This window comes from Ursus maritimus, unplaced genomic scaffold, assembly GCF_017311325.1.
Source record: "Ursus maritimus isolate PB19 unplaced genomic scaffold, ASM1731132v1 scaffold_3, whole genome shotgun sequence".
NCBI lineage: Eukaryota > Metazoa > Chordata > Mammalia > Carnivora > Ursidae > Ursus > Ursus maritimus.
The window spans coordinates 78,058,488-78,077,318 of record NW_024425563.1 but is presented as its reverse complement, the minus strand read 5'-3'; the positions used below and the strand labels follow the sequence as shown (position 1 = coordinate 78,077,318).

Sequence of the window (18,831 nt, the reverse complement as noted above, 5' to 3'; positions counted from 1 at the left end):
TTTCTTTTAAGTATGTTCCACATCAAACACAGGACTTGAACTCAGGACTGTGAGATCCAGAGTCATGCTCAACCAACTGAGTCAGCTAGGTGCTCTATGCTGTGGGTTGTTAAAACCATAGCCAGAAGTACTGTCTACATATATATATTACATCCATTATGCAGGTTATTTATATTAAACAACAAAATGGCAATAAATACTTCCTGAAATATTTGTAATTGTATGAGATCCTATATGGAAACCATCTAAACATACAAAATAATTTTTAAAAGTGACTATGGGTTGAGAAAAATCTTTTTTTAACATTATCGGTATCTGAACTACTTCACTGCGCATAGTGTAAATCGAGGTTTACTCTTTCTCAGAATTCTAAGAAATCTGCGATCTGAGCAGTTTTTGTTAATGCAAGACCAGTTGGGGCCAAAAGGTTCTTTAGAGGCATCGTTTAATTAACCGAAAGTGAATAAAATGTGGAAAAGAAGGAAAGAAGGACGTTTTGTAAAAGGAAAGTTTGTGTAAGGAAAAAAAAGCAGCACAGAGTGAATAAAATTCTCATTGACACTTAGGTTTCCTTGAAAATTTCCATTAATTAATACTACATGCCAGCGCCGCAGGCCACGGGTACTGGCTAATGAAGTCTGATGGGTGTTAGGTAGGATATATATTTAGCCCTGAGAGCCTATCACCTCAAAATTTGTTACTTAGCTCCTATCACTCATTCCAAATCTAAGCGAAGTCTAAAGTGGGATTAAGGTGGAGTTCTAAAACCAGGAAATCTGGATGGCAGGCCAGGCGTTAAATAATTCTGTTTTGTAGTTCCTCATATTGTAAAGTGACGACATATAATACGATTGTTTGTGAACTATTTACAGTATCTCTTTCAGCTTTATAGGATAATAAATTTGTGAACATTTTCTGATATTACCTAAATATGATTTAGTTCTGACCCTTTACTAAACATCTACTCTAAATAATTGTCTCTGTTTACTCAGGATTTCTAAACCCAGGCCTTACAGAAAATCCTGTTAATGTCCTAGCACCTGTTAATAGCCAAAGTAGTGATGTATTTTCCCTCATGTATAATTGTATTTTCCTTCCTTTCAATTGTTTCTATTCTATCAGTTTCAAGTCTAAGGAATGAAATTTTTAAATGCTAACATAATAAATATATTGTTAAATATATATGTGTATATATATATACATATATATATATACACATAGTTAGCACAATGCCTACAATGCTAGTTACTCAATAATAATTTATTCGTCTTATGTCTCAACAATGATACAATGCAGGATCAGTTCTAGAAGAAACAGACAGTTTACACCTAGCAAGCAAATCTATACCCTTAGGTCAATTGCTCAACTTATTGAGAGTAAAGTAACAAAACAAAACATCTCAAGATATTCATATGAGTCAATACTTTTAAAATAGAAATTTCTAAAAACAAGAGTTCTTTTTCCATTTTGCTGAGTTTGTTAGAAAGAGGAAATAAGCTCACTTTAATTTGTTCTATTCATCACCCTCTCTCTGTGATTTCCGACCAGGTATATTAACCCTAGTCTAGAGTCCATAATAATTTTACCTTCCATTCTGAAATTACATCTCTCTCTTCCAAAAGTTCAAGGTGGTACTCGATATTTGTGACTGTAGCACTCAATAATTATCTATAACTGGCACTTCTCCTTTCTTTACACCATGTCCTGGAGTAGCAGGGAAGGCTACTAGATCCTTCACTAGGTCTGGTAATCTTATTTGCATTGAATGTTCTTTCCTAGTAAATCGTTGTTTCTCAAGCCATTGATATGTTTTAAACTTAATTCTCTGAAACATGTCTTCTGAGCAAAGGTTCTTACCTCTTACCTCATATACATAGGATTAATAGAAGGGGTGAAGAACCAAAGGTTTTGAAGGTTTATCCTGGTAATTTAATATTTGAAAGGGAGAAGCAAAATAGAACTAATCTATTTCATTTTATAGTGTATTAAACTCAACTCCTATTACCGTCACTGTAAGAGCTCATGAAGTTGACTCTCAATTAATCAGCTTGCTCAGACAACAAAAATGACACCATACAGCTGGCTCGATCACCTGACTACTTTTCCACCTGTATGTCACAGATGACCATAAATGCTCGGATCTAGCACTTTCTACAAACACATACTATAATAAAGAATTAGAGAATTTCTGAGAGAGGATTTGTAAAACGCTTTGTGATCAGATATAAATACATAATATTTTACAACGAAATTCAATGGACTTGGTTTTCAAGAAAAGAAGATGAATCTTCATACCAAGTATATCTCCAGACATACGCTTTTCTACTCACAGTTTAAGCATACACTAATCTGTAATCAAGAGGATAATATTATAACATTATGAATGATGAATACCAATTATGTAATGCAAAATTGTCTCACACTATCTCATTTTTCCTCAAACATGTGAAATAGAAATATTACTAACTTCACTTTCAAGAAAGGAGCCTGTAAATTTTAGGTTGACGAATTCGCCAAACGTCACATAGCTAGATTAGACGTTTCCAGCAAGACAGCCCAAGATTATTGCCAAAACTGTCATAATCCATTATGTGATAGTGCTTGTGTGCCAAATTCTCGTACATGCTTGTGAGCACATACGTGTCGGGGGAAGGCAGCTGGGGATTGTGGGGACTCAGGATTCATGGGGCAGTTGTCTTGGAAAGACAAGGAAGAGTTCAGAGAAGGAATAAGTGCTTACTCATTTCCTACCCAAAGCCTTGATTTAGGAACTCAACTTCTTGACTTATTACATGCAGGAAGTTACAATTTACTTGACTGGAAACAACCATGTATTCGACTTATTGAACAAGACTTGTGTTCCAGGCACTTTATGTATCACTCTACAGCCTTTAAGGGCAAGAACTGTGCCGTATTTACCCTTATTGTTTTAGCCCATAGAAAAGACACCTAGACCGTATTAGATGCTTAAGGAATGAATTTATAAAATATCTCTAATCTTTACAGAAAACCTACAAGGTGAGTATCACTTCCACACACATCTGAAGAAAGAGACTTCTCAGGTCTGACTCTTCCGTCTAAACTAAGGTGAGGCCACCAAATTGAGATATTTTGGGATATTTTTTCTCCTATAGTTTCACCCGAAATAAATGCTTTAATGTCAGTTTGTGAATTTTATTCTCTGTTTACATATATATCCAAGCCTCTATTATTCAAAGCTACGCAGTGACATCCTGATACATTTTCATTTCTCAGGGCTTAGTGGAGGCTGAGCGAGGAGGCATTTTGTTATGTTTTCATTAAATCATTTTTTCCACGGGAGAAGAGTTCTGTAAGCTTTCATTAAGTCCTTTATTTGAAATAACCCAGATTCAAGGAGATATTTTATACAATAAGGCAGGCATTCTGGCCTAATATGATTTAAGAGTTCTATGAAAGTAGGACAGGCCTGCACATTCTCTGTGTGCTCTGTTACATAAAGAAATCCTTTCTTTCTGAGACAAAGCCAGAAAGAACATAATTTTAGGAGGAAAAAATAGATTTCTTCTGATTGATCTTCTTCAGTGTTTTTGGCTTTTTTTTTTTTTTTTGTCCTTTTGGTACATGTTTCTTAGCATTCATTTCACTGTGACTGAAAATAACCAGAGCTCTTTTTAAAAATGTTTAATTGAAAGCTTCCTATTATCTTGTATGAGATTTAAAAAAAAAAAAAAGAACTTTTGCTATTAGAAAAGAAAAACTGAAAACTTAAATGGACATCACATTTCAAATGCTTGCAGTTTTGAAATTACTCTCAAAAGCCTCAGGAAAACAAATCCCAGGAGGAGTGAAGCAGAAGAGCTGGTAGATGGAGCAAGGAAGTTTGGTGAAGGTTTTTTTCCAGAGGAGAGTCAAGTTCGAGAACACGAGCCTGGCTTCCTCAGTTCACAAGGCCTTGGCTAGACTCCCATCTACGCTGTAGATCAAAAAGATCAAGTCGTCTTGACCTTTGACCTAAAAGTAGGCAGATCAACCACCCAGGAGGAGCGGTGGATCTATGTATATTCTCCCAACACAGAGAAACATCAGCATCCAACTGGAATGAATTTAGAAAATAAAACCAGGTAATTGCATAATGGTAGGGAAACCAGGAGCTTCTGTGAGGAAGGTTTGTGTACGAGTGAAACTACCAATTAACCATAGAACAATTTCCGGCTTCTCATAGGAATGGAAGGTGACCAGGCAGCCAAGTAACCTCTGAATAAACCCGTGAATAGCATCTGAGGTGTTAAAGGAGGGTCAACAGATTACAGGAATCAAATGTTAAGGTTGGCCCATCAAGTTATTTCTGTCATCTCTCTCTCTCTTCTTGACCAATCCTAACACCCTTAACATAGACTCATTTTGATCTTTCGGTTTTCACTGGCTCTTCAGTTTTTCACTTTCTACTAATGCAACATATAGGAAGATCCTATAAAAATCTTCCTTGATCCTATTTTTTTTCCCAGCTATCACTTTATCTCCTTTGTCCTTAACTGCCATGCAAGCTAAAAGAATGAACTAGAATTCCAGCGCAACTATTTATTTTCAACCCAATTCACTAGATATTCTTTTATGTCTCTCCCCTCTTCGTTAGTCTTACCCCGCTTTACCCTGAGAAGAACGCTTGAACTGTATCACCTGGATTTCCTCATCTTACGCTTCTTCTGGGGTTTTAGCAACAAGAAGTCAGCAGGCAGTGTGAGGGTAGGAGGATAGAGGACGAGTTATTTATTGCCTTTCACCCATCCTCATCTGCTGGCTTGTTTTGCAGGGACTGGTGACTTGCCACAAATGCTAGAGCTCCTGCCCAGAATCTCTTGTATCATGGCGGTCGCTCTTGCTCAGTTCTGGCGTCAGCCTCCCTCCTCACACCTCATTCCGCTCAGGAGTGGCTTTTTCTTGTGGCCAGTCTTTTACCCTTTCACCTGGCCTTGGTGGTTCCCTTAACCTCTCCCACTTTGTCCATGGTCTTTTTATTAAACTCTTTTAACTACTCCATTTGAATGTGTCAACTGCTTCCCGCTAGGGCCTCATGGCACGTCAATTACTGCAGATTAAGTTAGACCATAGTCCAGGGTTTGGTTTTTATTTTCTTCTTAAAAGGAGAAATGGTCTATACATGAAACGGACCTATTGATTTGTTCACATATATTCCTGGGCTTATGTCTATGCTTTATGCACTATGCCACTGTTCCCTTCATCTTGCACAAATACCAAACTCTTTTTATCATTATGTCCAAATACCTGGCAGGGTAACTTCACACTTATGTCAGTCAGGGTAGATTAGATTCTGTTTAGTAACAAATATCACAAAAAACAGCAGTGATTGAAAACTAAAAGTCACAACATCTTAGGCTGACGGGACAGTCAGCGGTCTCCCTCTTTGCTGATTGCCATACCTGAAAGAGAAGAGAACTCCTCAAGTCTCCCATCAGCGATTAAATGCTCAGTCCAGGAATGGCGGACATCATATCCAACTGCCACTCATAGGCTGGAATGAGTCAAAGAACCCCCTGCGCCACGAGGGAGCCAAACAGTCTGGGGGTCAGAGGAATGGAGGTCATCAGTGAGTAACACTAATGAACACCAAAGCTTTCTTTGCTCCTCTTACTCAAAGTTGACTTGGATGTTGGAGGTTCTCTGTTATTTTATATGGATGTTAGAATAAGGGTATTGAGTTCCTCAAAAATACTCAGCTGGTAACTTAATTGAAACTCTATTAGATTTCTAAACATGAAATGATTATACATTCATCCAGAGTTTTTTTTATGTCCTTCAGTAGAGTCTTCAAGTTGCTTTTATTTTTCTGTAGATATCTTAGTTATTTTCTAAGTAAGCTCCAAGATACGATATTATGAATGTTTTGATGTTATGAATTATACTGTTGTTGTGTATTTATGGTTACTTGCTGGTGACTAGAGTAATTCTTATTAGTTCTAACATTTATCTGTTGATTCTGTCAGATTTTTATATACATATGTATTCAAATTGACTGCAAATAATGTTTTTTTCCCCCTTTCAGTTGTTGTACCTCTTATTTTATTTTCTTCCCTATAATGAGTCAAGACCAATGTTATGTCAAATATCCTTGGGTCTGATCTTAAAAAAACATGCACCAACGGGTGCCTGGGTGGCTCAGTCAGTTAAATGTCTGACTTTTGATTTCAGGCTCAGGTCACGATCTCAGGGTCTTGAGATTAAGCCCTGTGTCAGGCTCTGCGCTCCGCAGGGAGTCTGCTTGAGATTCTCTCTCTCTCCCTTTGCCCCACCTCCCCCTCTTGTGCATGTGCTCGCTCTCTCTCAAAAAAAACAAAAACAAAAAAACCCCAAAAAACAAACATGCACCAAAATTACTCCTATTAGTAAAATGATTTAAAAATATACACATATATAATCTTTACAAAACTCAGGAAGGGCCCTACCTTTCCTAATTTGCTAGGAATTATCAAAAATAGGTGTATATAGTAACTCAAGTGGTTTTTCTCCATCTATATATTTACTTTTATAATATTAACGAATACGCAAAACTTATTTATCTATCATTTTGTCATGAATATAGTTTTCCAATTCTACATTATTATAAACAAAGCGAAACTGAACATTATAAACAAAGCTAAAATGAAAATTTATATGAAATTCTTTACGCATGGATAAAAGAGTTCGGTTGGGATATGGTAGAATATTTAGTATATATTGGAATCCTAGGTTTAAACAGTATACAAATTTAGTTGTTATTGTCAAATTGACCAAAATGTTTACACTAACATTTTATGTTTTACTCTTCTATCATAAGTATATAATTCCATTTTGTCACATTTCCGCAAATTCTGGGTTTTCTTAAAGAGTTTCAGAAAAACAATATATGCGAGTATATGCACATGCATATTGGACCCTGATCTACTTGCGTCATATGTACAGTAAATACCTGTTGTCTTATTGTTTTGTTCTGTTTATGGCGTCATTTTTTGAACAAAAGTTTATTTTAATTATAATATAGTCAAATTCATTAGCCTTTTACACTATGGTTTTGGTTTTGTGTTTTAACAGTTCTTTTGTATTTTGCCATTCATTGGGAAGACAGTCCCTATTTACTTCTGAAAGTCTGAAAGTATTACTCTTCATTTTAGATACTTAAACCATCCACAGTTACCTATTTATTGCTTTTTATAGTAAGAGGTAGTAGTAATTTTTTTTCATGCTGGCAGCCAATTTTCTCTGAATTATTTATCTGCGGTGCAATTTTTGTTGTAAATAGAGTTTCCATCTACACAAGGACCTTTTCTGGGCCAGCTGTTCGGCTCACTGATCTACTAGATTATACTTCTATATCATAGCATTTTATGTACTATAACTTTGTAAGTAATCTTTCTACTTTATCATTTTTATTCAAAATTTTTTTGGCCCTCAGCTCTTTTATATGGATTTTAAGATCAGTTCTCAAAATTCCCTAATAAGCTTTTGTTACTTAATTGAACTTTCCTGGTATTCACAAATTCACTTGGGAACAAATGCAATATTTATGATATTAATGTTTACATCATGCTCTCTATGCCTATCCATTCATGTCTTCTTTTATGAACTTCAACAGTATTTTGCATTTTTCTCATAAAGTGCTGTATTTTGTTAGATATTAGTTATTTCCTGGAATCTTAGACTTTGTGCTGCTATGGTGAAAAGGCTCTCTCTTTTTTTCCATCATGTTTTTGAAGGGGTCATTACAGGTGACATAGGAAGGCTGCTGTTTTCTGCCTTGATTTTTCTGACCATTTTGTCTGACTCTACCGCCATGTTGCCTACTACCTTTTGAATAACGATTGCATGATACTCATCTTTCTTTTTTTCAACTTTTCTATGAGATTTTACTTTAAGTATATTTTTTCTATATATAGCATGTAGCTAGAAATGTTTAATATACTTTAATTAAATTCATCTTTTATGAGTTCATTTAAATACAGCAACAAGAATTAGAGGTGATTTGGAATTAATTCTACTTAATTTCTTTTTTTTTTTCTTCTTCTTCTTTCTGTTCTTTTCTTTCTGTATCCTTAAGAATTGTTTTCAGCTATAAGAGACAGGAAAACTTACTTAGAATGATTAAACAAATAAGGATTTATTTTTCCAATATAACAAGAAATCCAGAGATAGACATAGGTTTGCCATTATAGTAATGAGTTTAGGAACTCGGGTTCTTTCTGTATTCCTATTCTGTCATTTTTCGTATTCATTTACTTCCTTTTTGCCTAATAGTTGCAAGCCTCATGCTCCATACCCGGGCATCACATCTACCTTCCAGACACAATAATAAGGGTTATTGAGAAAGCAGTTTTATATCACAAGGTTCTTGCAAAGATTAAATGAGCCCAGCATATTTAACCTCTCAGTAGGTTATTATTAACAGGTCTAACTTACCATAATGGAAATTGTCCCTTAACATCTAATTTTTGTAAACCCTGTGTCATTCTGGACCCTAAGTCCAGACAGTAGAATATGCCACGTTTCTTTTGCAGGAACATCACATTGATAACTCCAGAGGGTGTTGTTTACAACTGAGTTATGTTAACAGTTCCTCTTGGAATTGGGCTGTGCACATCCTGAATGTCTGTACATGGATGACACTGACCTTAGCCTTTGTTAGTGAATGAAACACTCCAGATTATTACTAGTCTTGATAAATATAAAACACAATTACTGTTAAAGTTAAAATTATCAAGTAGAGAGTTTAGTAACCTATCTTAAAAGAACATAAAATGGAATATCCTTGGACTGATTATTGTGTGTTCTATGGACTAATTATTGTATTAAAACCCAGCTAGAGTTAGGTAGTTATAGGGGTCCACAGAAATGCTTTCTGCTAGAGTGACCAGGCCACACTAGACAGTCACTGTCAAAGATGATCCTGAAGATGATGGTATTGTCAGTTCAGAGGGCACTCACAACAGGAGGTTCTCAGGGTGAGAGGTGATGAGAACCTACAGTTGGACAGTTTTTGAAATGGAAAGAGGAAATAAAATATAGGAGGTATAAAATATAGAAGGTATAAAATATGGGAGGAGGAGTTTGTAGGCAAAAAGCCACAGTCTTCCCTTCTATCCGCTAATAAAACTCAACTAAACTCAACTAAAATCTGACATAGTTTTCCCCACCAATAAATTTAAAGTTCTGAATTTTCTTACAACTTTGCTGTTGAAATTAGCAAGGAATTATTCTTAATAAATTAAAAATTGTATTTTTTAAAGTAACATAATATTGCATATTTCCATAACGTACCTCCATGTTATCATGTCTGCCATGGTAACAATTCAACCTAGATTAAATCTTAGGTAATATTTTGGCAGGAAGAGTAATTAGTCACTCATTAATTGATAAAGATATAATTTTTTAAATGCCATTTTTTCAACAACACAGTCATTCCATTCTCAATTTATAATACAATTACTTTCAGGAACATCTCAGTAGAATATCTTATTTCAAATATATCTAAACACTTTATTAAAGGAAAAAATCTAGGAGGAAGAAGAAGGTTATTAGTTAACTAAATTTAGTTATATGAGAGTTTAATATACCAAATCAAATGCTATAAAGATCTCAATCTGAGATTGCTAATTCACATTTCCAAACTCACAAGAAAAACACATTCTGAAAACAGATCCTATTTTGCTCTAAAACGCACAAAAAACCAATGAGCAACAGTTCATCTTAAATTTACCCAGCTAACCTCACTGCTGACTATAACAAAGCAAATTGTAAATTGGCTGAGAAACATCACAGCAGTGTCAAAATCAGACTAACCTGCACAACTTGACCGAAATTTGGACCCGGCCAATACATCCTTAACTAAAAGGAAATGAACTCAAAGTATCAGACTATCAAAAGTAACAAACACTTGAAGAAAAAGCTATCTGTCTTGAAAATAAATTGTTGACAAATGGTTCTGGCTTTTCTGGCCTCTTGCAGTAATTGAAATCATTTTAAAATACTATTTTCACCGATTAAAACACAAGCCAAACAGACACCCCTGCTTAACTTGACATAGACCCAAAGAATATGAAATAGACTCAGATACTTGGTACTAAAGACTGCGGACTGACTGATTCAAGCCATTCAACCAATAACCCTGTTTCTCTGGTTTAACGCGGTATTAGTGACCGAGAAAAAAAAGTTTCAAAAGGTAAATGCAATAACTCGGTTAATTTTAGAAGAGGGAGTATTTTGATAAATTCCATTTCTTCTGCTTAAAAAAAAACAAAACCCTTCGTGTTCTCAGAGAACTTTCTAAAACGCATAGATCAATATTTATGCACTTTCAAATGTAGAATTGTAACTTCTTCTGATTAAATCTGCTTTCAATACCTAATGGGGGCATTCTGAATTTTTTATTTCTTTGTATAATACAAGAGACGTATAAAATAAAAAGTACTGAACTAATCCCCTCACTGTCATTAGGATACAGCCTGGAAATTTTTTATTGAAAAATCAAATCCGTCATCTGAACTTGTTTGCCAGTGGTTTTCACCCGTCACTCGGGCTGCCCTGCACACACTCACAGGGTCATCAGCGTGTGGAGGGAGCTGAGCCCTCAAGCTTTCCGAACGACAGATCCGTGACACTAGATGTGTATAAAGACAAAGTCAAGAGAGCAAGATTTCAGTGTTCAACCTCATTCAAACTCCATTTTACTCTTTTAATTCATCTTAAAAATGTTCTCTGAAGTGCATACCATCTGGCCTTTTAAAACACAGTCAATTTCTTTCTTTAAAATTCTGTGAAGCGCAGGTTTGCATTTTATCATTTTCCCCACGCTCCACTTTATGTTATCACTTTTTTGCGCTGACCTCTGTTAACACTTTCAGTTTCTCCTTTGGAATCACACTTTTACTTAACAACTGATCATTGAAAAAGTGACCATAATCACATCATTTCATCTCTACCTGCTGGTGCCTAAAGCTGCACTATTTGCATTTTGAACGGACGCATTCCTATTTGTCTTCCTAGATCTCTCCCAGAGCTGTCTATCCCTCTTTTCTCCTACTGTTGTCTCTGCCGGCATTCCAGTCCTTCTCGTTTCTTACTTGGACTTTTGAATTGTCTCCTAACTGGTCCCCTGACTGCAGATGTGGTCCCTTATGCTTCATAGCACCAAACCTGATTGTATAATTTTCCTCTTAAAAATCCATCTATTGCTTCCAACTGCCCATCTACAGCGTAGACTTGAAATTCTTCCCGACTGTGTCTGATATTTCATAAATTATCTGAACCGTGATTACCTTTCAAGTCCTGTCTCCCTCCAGCCGAAAACCCTGCTGCAATCACACAGCAGTGCCCACCGGCTCACCACTAATACATATTCTCTCACCATCTGCAGGCTTTGAACATGAAACTTCCTCTTATTGGAAACCTCCGTGGCCCTCCTCCAGTTACACTTCTTATTATTTTATTTCAAGAGCCATCTACAAAAGCATTCCCTGCCAGGAAGGCTTTCTTTAGCCAAACTAAAGCAAAGTGCCTTAATATTCAATGTACGTTCCCTTCTATTATAACTCTTATCATAATTGTTCATGAACATATCTGTCTTCCCCAGGGCACTGGGTCTTTCTGGTAGAGATTCGTCATTAATCATCGTCTGCAGATCCAGCCTGGCTTTGTGAGAAAAGAGGCACAACCAACACAGATGCAGAATTACTATACTTTGAAGCAGATTATGTAGTTTTTAACTGAAGCCATGTCACCTCCCTGAGTTGTTTGAGGCTGGTCAACTCCAGAAAAGCTGTACCTCAACATACATGATTAATATCGCTTGTAGAGATGTTTGCGCATAGCAGGCAGATTCAAACAATCCGAAGTTTTAAGACTATCTCAATATTTTGGTGCGAATAGGAACTTAACGTGACAACTTTATTTCTAGGCTTGATTTATGCTTCAGTCTCTCTGAATCTGGATCTCTTGATTCAAAAAATATTTACCGAGTGGGTGCTGTGTGCCAGGCTTCCTGCTAGACACAGGAATATCATAAATATTACAATACCTAATTTAGACAGTTTGTTGTAAGAATGGAGGCCACCAAATTTTTAAAGATACCAGCAGAGAGCTTAGCAAGCAAGTGGCAGTGTGACGTTGTGGCTCTTGTGGTTGTTTCGGTGTGTAGATTTTTTTGAAAAGGTCAAGTAGAACCTATCTGTATGTTGTATAGGTATATCTAGAAATACATGTCTAGATGACATAGATCTACAGAGATATATGTAGCGTATAGATACATCGGCAATCATGTCATAATAAAATGTGTAAGATACAGCTCTGCCATAGCTCCTTTGTATTCCATAACACCAACGACAGCTTCTGGACCTCGGGGGGCAATGTAAATTACAGAATTCACAATGGCGTGCTGTTTCATGGGCAAGTAAGCCTCTGCTTTCGATAACAGTGGAAAATTGCATCTGCTTGCTGCAGGAAAATACTGAAGTGCAAAAGATAACTTGAATAGATGGCAATTCTTTTTTAAAGTAAAAGAATTAAGCAGGTGAATGGCTCTTTTCCTATAATTTTTATTGTTGCAAAGCAAATAGGATATATTGATTATTTGAGACATTGCAAAAGAAGCAGTGTGTACTTTCCTCAGAGGATATTATCTCAGGTCTGTGTTACTTCCTTATCTGTAAAATTGGTTCCTTCAGGGAAAGTGCTTCTTTTGTGACATGTACTGGTCTTTTTCCAGAGGGAGGAGGGAAGTTAGTTCTCCTTTTTACTTAAATATAAGAGGTGGGTTTTTTTTCCTATAGAATATCATGTAAATTTTCAAATGACTTTCTGGATAAAACAAATAAGAATGTTTCAATCAGAGAAAATATCTCAATCACCTGAGTGGTAGAAAAACAAACCATCTTCAATGAATTTTAGCTTTTCCCAAAATTCTGAAATTTTTGTTGCTTAGCATTTATAAAATTCATTTTAACTTTTGAGTGATGTGGAAAAAAATGTTAAAACCACCTGATAGTTTGAATTCCACAGTTTTTTTTTTTCCCCCAGAGATTCTGTATTTTGTAATCAAAGTCAGGTTCCTTAAAAGTGAAAAAGCTTTGCCTAACAGTGGTGCTATCAGACTATCTTTGATGAATGAGTACGTTAAAGTAAACACTACCTGTATTAACAATTACTACAGAGTTTTAAGAGAATGAATATTCATAATCATTAGGGTACTAGTAGGAAGTTATTAACTGTAAATAATGGCAATTTTTTCTTATACTTTTAATACTATTTGATCGCTAGCTCTAAATTTTTATTCTCTCACATAGGGAAAGTTTGAATCACTGTACACGTTAAGCCTTCTTTTTCAACAATCAATTCTCCCATGTCCCAATCCTTCATTTTACCTAACCCTTGAAAAAGTCTTCAAGAAAAACCTACTGTCAACTATTTTTCTGTTTCTTTGGTTCTTTCTATGTTAATTTCTTAAAATAATGTTATATTGCCATTATAATTTATTGATGTTTTATTTTGGTGGATGAAGATTTAGCCTTCCTCATCCTTGCAACCTAGTTATGTTGCAATCTGGGTTACACTAATGTTTCATATTTACATTAATTTGACCAACATTGTTCACGTCTGAGACCATTTGGGTATTACATGGAGTTCTTTACCTAAATTTTTTGTTTTCCCTCAAATTGTTGATTATTTTTATTTTACAGTTTGCTTAGCTTTCTGTGTACCTACCCCTAATTGTTTGTAAAATGTCCAAGAGTACTGAAACCTCTTCATTTTTCACTTGGTCAGGCACATCATGACTTCTGTCAATTTCTCTTTTCCCCTCCTGCATGAACACCCCTCTCATCCAGATAGGTAGCATAAGAAGTAAAATTTTTGAGACCTAGCCTTCCCCAGAATGATTTTACTCAACCCTTATACTTGATGGATAGTTTGTGGATAGAATTTTAGGTACAACCCCTTCCACTTAGAATTTCAAGTGTAATGTGCCTGGCACATTACAAAAAAATTTCATTTTTCTCTATTCTTTTAAATGTCTATTTTGCTATTGAGAAATTATATGGATTCCTGTCCTTCCTCTGTTGTATATAATACCTTTTAATTAATTGTCTCTCTATATATTTGGAATTTTTTTTATATCTCTAGTTTTCTGAACTATTATGATGTTGCTCCAGCTGTAAGTCTTTTTTCATTCCTTGTCTTTCCAATGTGGAGATTTATTTTCTTTGATTTGGGGGAATAATGTGCTGTATTTTGAATAATATTTGTATTTTGTATTTTGAATAATATTTGAATAATATTTCTTTCCATTCTTACTATTTTTCATGGAATTATTATTAGAACTTGAACCTAGTGGCTTTATCATTTAATTTTCTTGTTTTAACAATTATAAGTTAATTGATAATTTCCCTTCAGTGAGATGCCAGTTTCACTGAAATGCTAATTCATAACTCTGACCATTTTTTCTCTCTCTCTCTCTCTTTCTTTAATTGGGCAAAATATAGAGACCTTTAAGGAGACATTTATTTAGGTTAATAATCACTTGGTGATCATATATAAATTTTTTTTACCCTATTCATTATTTGCTTGTTGCCTTTGCTTTTGATTCTTTTACCATATAAGTTTTATTGTTTTTCCTGCAGACAAAAACATCTATTGTTTCTTTGATGGTTTATGGCTTTCTTTTAATGCTTAGAAAGCGACCCTGAAAACGCCACCAAGGTTAAATAGTCTCCCAAATTTCTTCAAATACTCATACTATTTTTAACTTTATCTCCTTAATCCAAATTACAATTACTGGGTATATGGTATAACCCAGTAGACTAACTTACTTTTCTTACAGAAGAAAATTATGACACAACTCTTTGCAAAATGAACTTTTTCTACTAAATAAAAATGTCCATTTCATTTAAAATTTATAGTCATATTATCGTATATACATTATGTTATTTCATTTGTGTACATGTCTATTTTGTTGATACAATACTGTTTTGGGTACAGTAATTTTATGGAAATTTTAAATGTCTGATAAAACGAGATTTTAAAATTCTTTTGGTAAGCTACATAGTGCCTGTAATGTAACTGATATTGATGTTAGTTAATTGGCCATATGCATCAACTATAGTTGAATGCTTTCCTTTCCAATTATTACAGACCATCTTATAAATTTAAAATAGTTTTTCATGAAGTAGTTCCGTAACTATCAATATTAAGATAAAAATGTTACAAAGTACAATGGGCTAAAGTCAGATGACAGTAGATTATGTAACTGTAAATTTTAACCCAGACTGTTTAATTAGTTGCTATGTGACTTTGAGTGAATGGTTTCATTGCTGAGTCTCTGTTTCCATAACTAAAAAGTTGAAATCATTATTTCTTATCTATATTCCCGACTGTTTTGTGACAAGTGAACCATATAATGTAAACACATTTAGAATAAAATAAACACTAAGTATCTATTATATATATACATCTTTGTTATTAATTTTCTACAACTATGGTAAGAGAATGCTCTTGGCTTATTTTCATTACCTTCTGCTACACTGTAATGTTCTTATCTTGATTTAAGAGCTGCTCTCTGATAAATAAATCAGAGCACTAACTCCCATTGCAAGCATTTCAGAGACTTCTAGGCAAAAAAAAAAAAAAAAAGACATTTAAAAAATATTAAAAATTGTCATTAGAGATATTAATTTCTGAAGGTCTAAAATATTCTGGGCTTTAAGTTTGTCAATTGCCAGTTCTTTGATGTGTACTAAGGCTAAGAAATATCAACGCATCTTCCAGAAATTTATTGAAATTTTACTGGTATATCAATAACCTCCAGAGATGAATCTGGCTCAGAGTAAAGACCTAGAATGTTTTTCACATTTCAATATTAGACTACTTTTTAGTAGACACCTTCAATTTTACACTCCCAGTGAATACTACAGGTCCAGAAATCAGTTGCACTGATTTTAAACCCAGGCAGTTTAGGGAAATATGAACCTCAAGAGAGGGGAAGCAATCCTATACAACAGATCACGTCAGAATTATTTGGGGGAAAGAGAGTACCTTGAAATACTGTAATAACAGTATTTGGAAACAAACTGCAAAATGTAGGACCCTAAAAACATCTTTTTCATTGAAATGTCAAAGGTGAGGGGGAAAAAAGATCATTTTAGAGAACATGAGTTTAAAAGGCTTGGGAAGAATTAGGTTAGCAGTAATCACTTACATGATACAGGTGACGATCGGAACAATGATAACCAGCGCTTACTGACTATGAGCCAGCTACACCGCCAGGCACATTACACATTATTTCCGTCACTCCCTGCAACACACTGGTCAGGTAGGTAGCATTGTTATTCTGACTTTTGTAGATTACGAACCAGAGACTTAGAGACTTTGAGAATTTCAGTAACTTGCTTAATATCACACATATAAAAATTAGCATGTCCAATTCAGCATATAAAAATATACCATATTGATGAATAAGAAAATATTATATGTATTGATGTCAATTACCTCAAAATTATATTAGAGTTTTAATATAATTTCAACGAATATTTATATGGAATTTCCTTTGCTTCTCAACAAAGAGATTTAAAGTTCTTTAAAAATTTTTAAAAAATAAACAGGTAAGAACAGTCCAATTTTAAAAACTGAAAATAAAATTTGGATAATTAAATAGGTGTGGCAGACCCAAATAGACAGATACGCCAATAAAATATTCCAGAAAGCCCTTTTTTAAAGCTCACAAAAAAGCAAACATATTCAATCCACTGAAAACGGTTTTATACTATAATGTGCATATGTTGATAAATTTTTAAGCACAATTTGTGTACGGTAAGTAATCAAATGATACAAAATAACCCACTAATCACATTTCCCTTGATAACATCCTGACCTCAAAATTGAGATAAAAATCTAATAACATCACATCTTAATGATTTTAACAAAACATCTACAACGGTAAATATATTATAAATAAATTTTGTCCATCATCATCTTCAATAACACTGAACTTAAATAAAGATACCTTTTTATTTAAAAATTAAGTCCTTGAGTAAGAGATACAAACTTCTAGTTATAAAATAAATAAGTCACAGCAATGAAAAGTACAGCATAGGGAATATAGTCACTAATATTGTAATCACATTATTTGGTGACAGGCGGTGACTACACACCGTGGTGAGCACTGAGTAATGTATAGAATTGTCAAATCATGATGATGTACACTTGAAACTGACACAACATTAAAAGTCAGCTGTACTTTAATATTAATCTTATTACTGGCTAACTCCTTGAAAGATCATTCTTGACATCAGTAAAATGAAGAGAATCAGGAAATTCCAGAAAATAAAAGAAGAGATATACAGAAGACAAAAAAAAAAAAAAGACATTTCATATTTAATTTGAAATTTCCTTAGTCTAATTAGAAAGACAGCCTGAAGAAATGGAAATAAATGTCTAGAGGGTGAAATGAATTTATCTTCAGGGTCAAGATTATAACTATGATCTGAGTTGTAGGAACTCCACTAGGCAGTCAGAAGGACAAGGACTGGAGTGCCTGGGTGGCACAGTGGTTAAGCGTCTGCCTTCGGCTCAGGGCGTGATCCTGGCATTATGGGATCGAGCCCCACATCAGGCTCCTCCGCTATGAGCCTGCTTCTTCCTCTCCCACTCTCCATCTCTGTCGAATAAATAAATAAATAAATCTTAAAAAAAAAAAAAAAGAAGGACAAGGACTAAGTCACATTCCACACTGCAGCCCAGGGCTTATCCCAGTGCTGTCACAACAGGTGCTTGCTAAGTATTTGCTGAGCAACCCGTGGGATGCCCTTAGAACAGCGGTTATTATGTTCTAACTGAGGGCCTTTCAGAGAGGTGTTATATTTTCCTCTTTGTGGGCTAATATTTAAACAACCCATGGGAAGAGGGAAAATTAAATGAATATTTAAAAAAAATAGAAAAAATCTTTTAAAAAAATCTTTAAAAAAAATGTCTCTCAAAACAGGATAACAAGATAGAGACTCCAACCCTGAAGCCTAGATTTTTACTGGTTTAGTGCAGGAAGTCATTTCTGCTCTGCACTTGTTTCATGGGCTTTGTAAAACGTGTTCATTCACCTTAAAGGCACTCATACTAATCATGATTGGAGCTATGTAAAAAATATATGTGGGTATAAAGTAGACTTGAGATGTCAATTAAAATGAGATTGCTGTGGTCATTAGAGACTTTCATTATTTCTACATAAATTGTTACGCTTTTTCAACAGCAAAAAACCCCACTTCAGTAAGATGTTGAATCGAACCTTGTCTCTGTCCTACCCCCTGGTCCCTGCCTCCTTGGGTTAGCATTATTGGTGATGTGCTTTCACAGACTCAATTATTTGAAAGCATTTGTGGGTAGAGTTGAGCATGTTTCTATAATGGTAGAGTTTTATTTGTTCTGGCTCATTGAAAATGGAAATTGAGTGATTAAATTAAGGCTTCTAAAGATACTTAAGTAAATAAATGATGTATTAGGGTTATTTGTTTTTTAAATACATGCAGCCAGGCAAATTAAACCTCACACAAAGTGTGATTCTTAATGCCTGCTGCTAAAGCTTGTGAACCCCTGGTTTAGGAGAAGAAATGGGTGAAGCCAGGCACCATATGTAATATACATGGATGTCTACCAACAAACAATAACACTATTAAATACACCTAATGAAAACAGTGTAGGAAAGGACTGGATCATCTAATAAGGGTACTAGAGGGTTTTAATGTAAATTGGGAAAACACTTGTCATTACACCTGGGAAGTCTAATTGACTCGATCTAAATTTTTAAGAGGAGTGGTCTTGTATAGC

At 34.8% G+C, this 18,831-nt stretch overlaps 1 protein-coding gene across 1 annotated transcript in view; it reads right to left on the bottom strand.

The window, feature by feature from the left end:
- Window positions 1-18,831, bottom strand: part of PCLO (piccolo presynaptic cytomatrix protein) — a 367,203-nt gene that overhangs the window by 10,781 nt on the left and 337,591 nt on the right.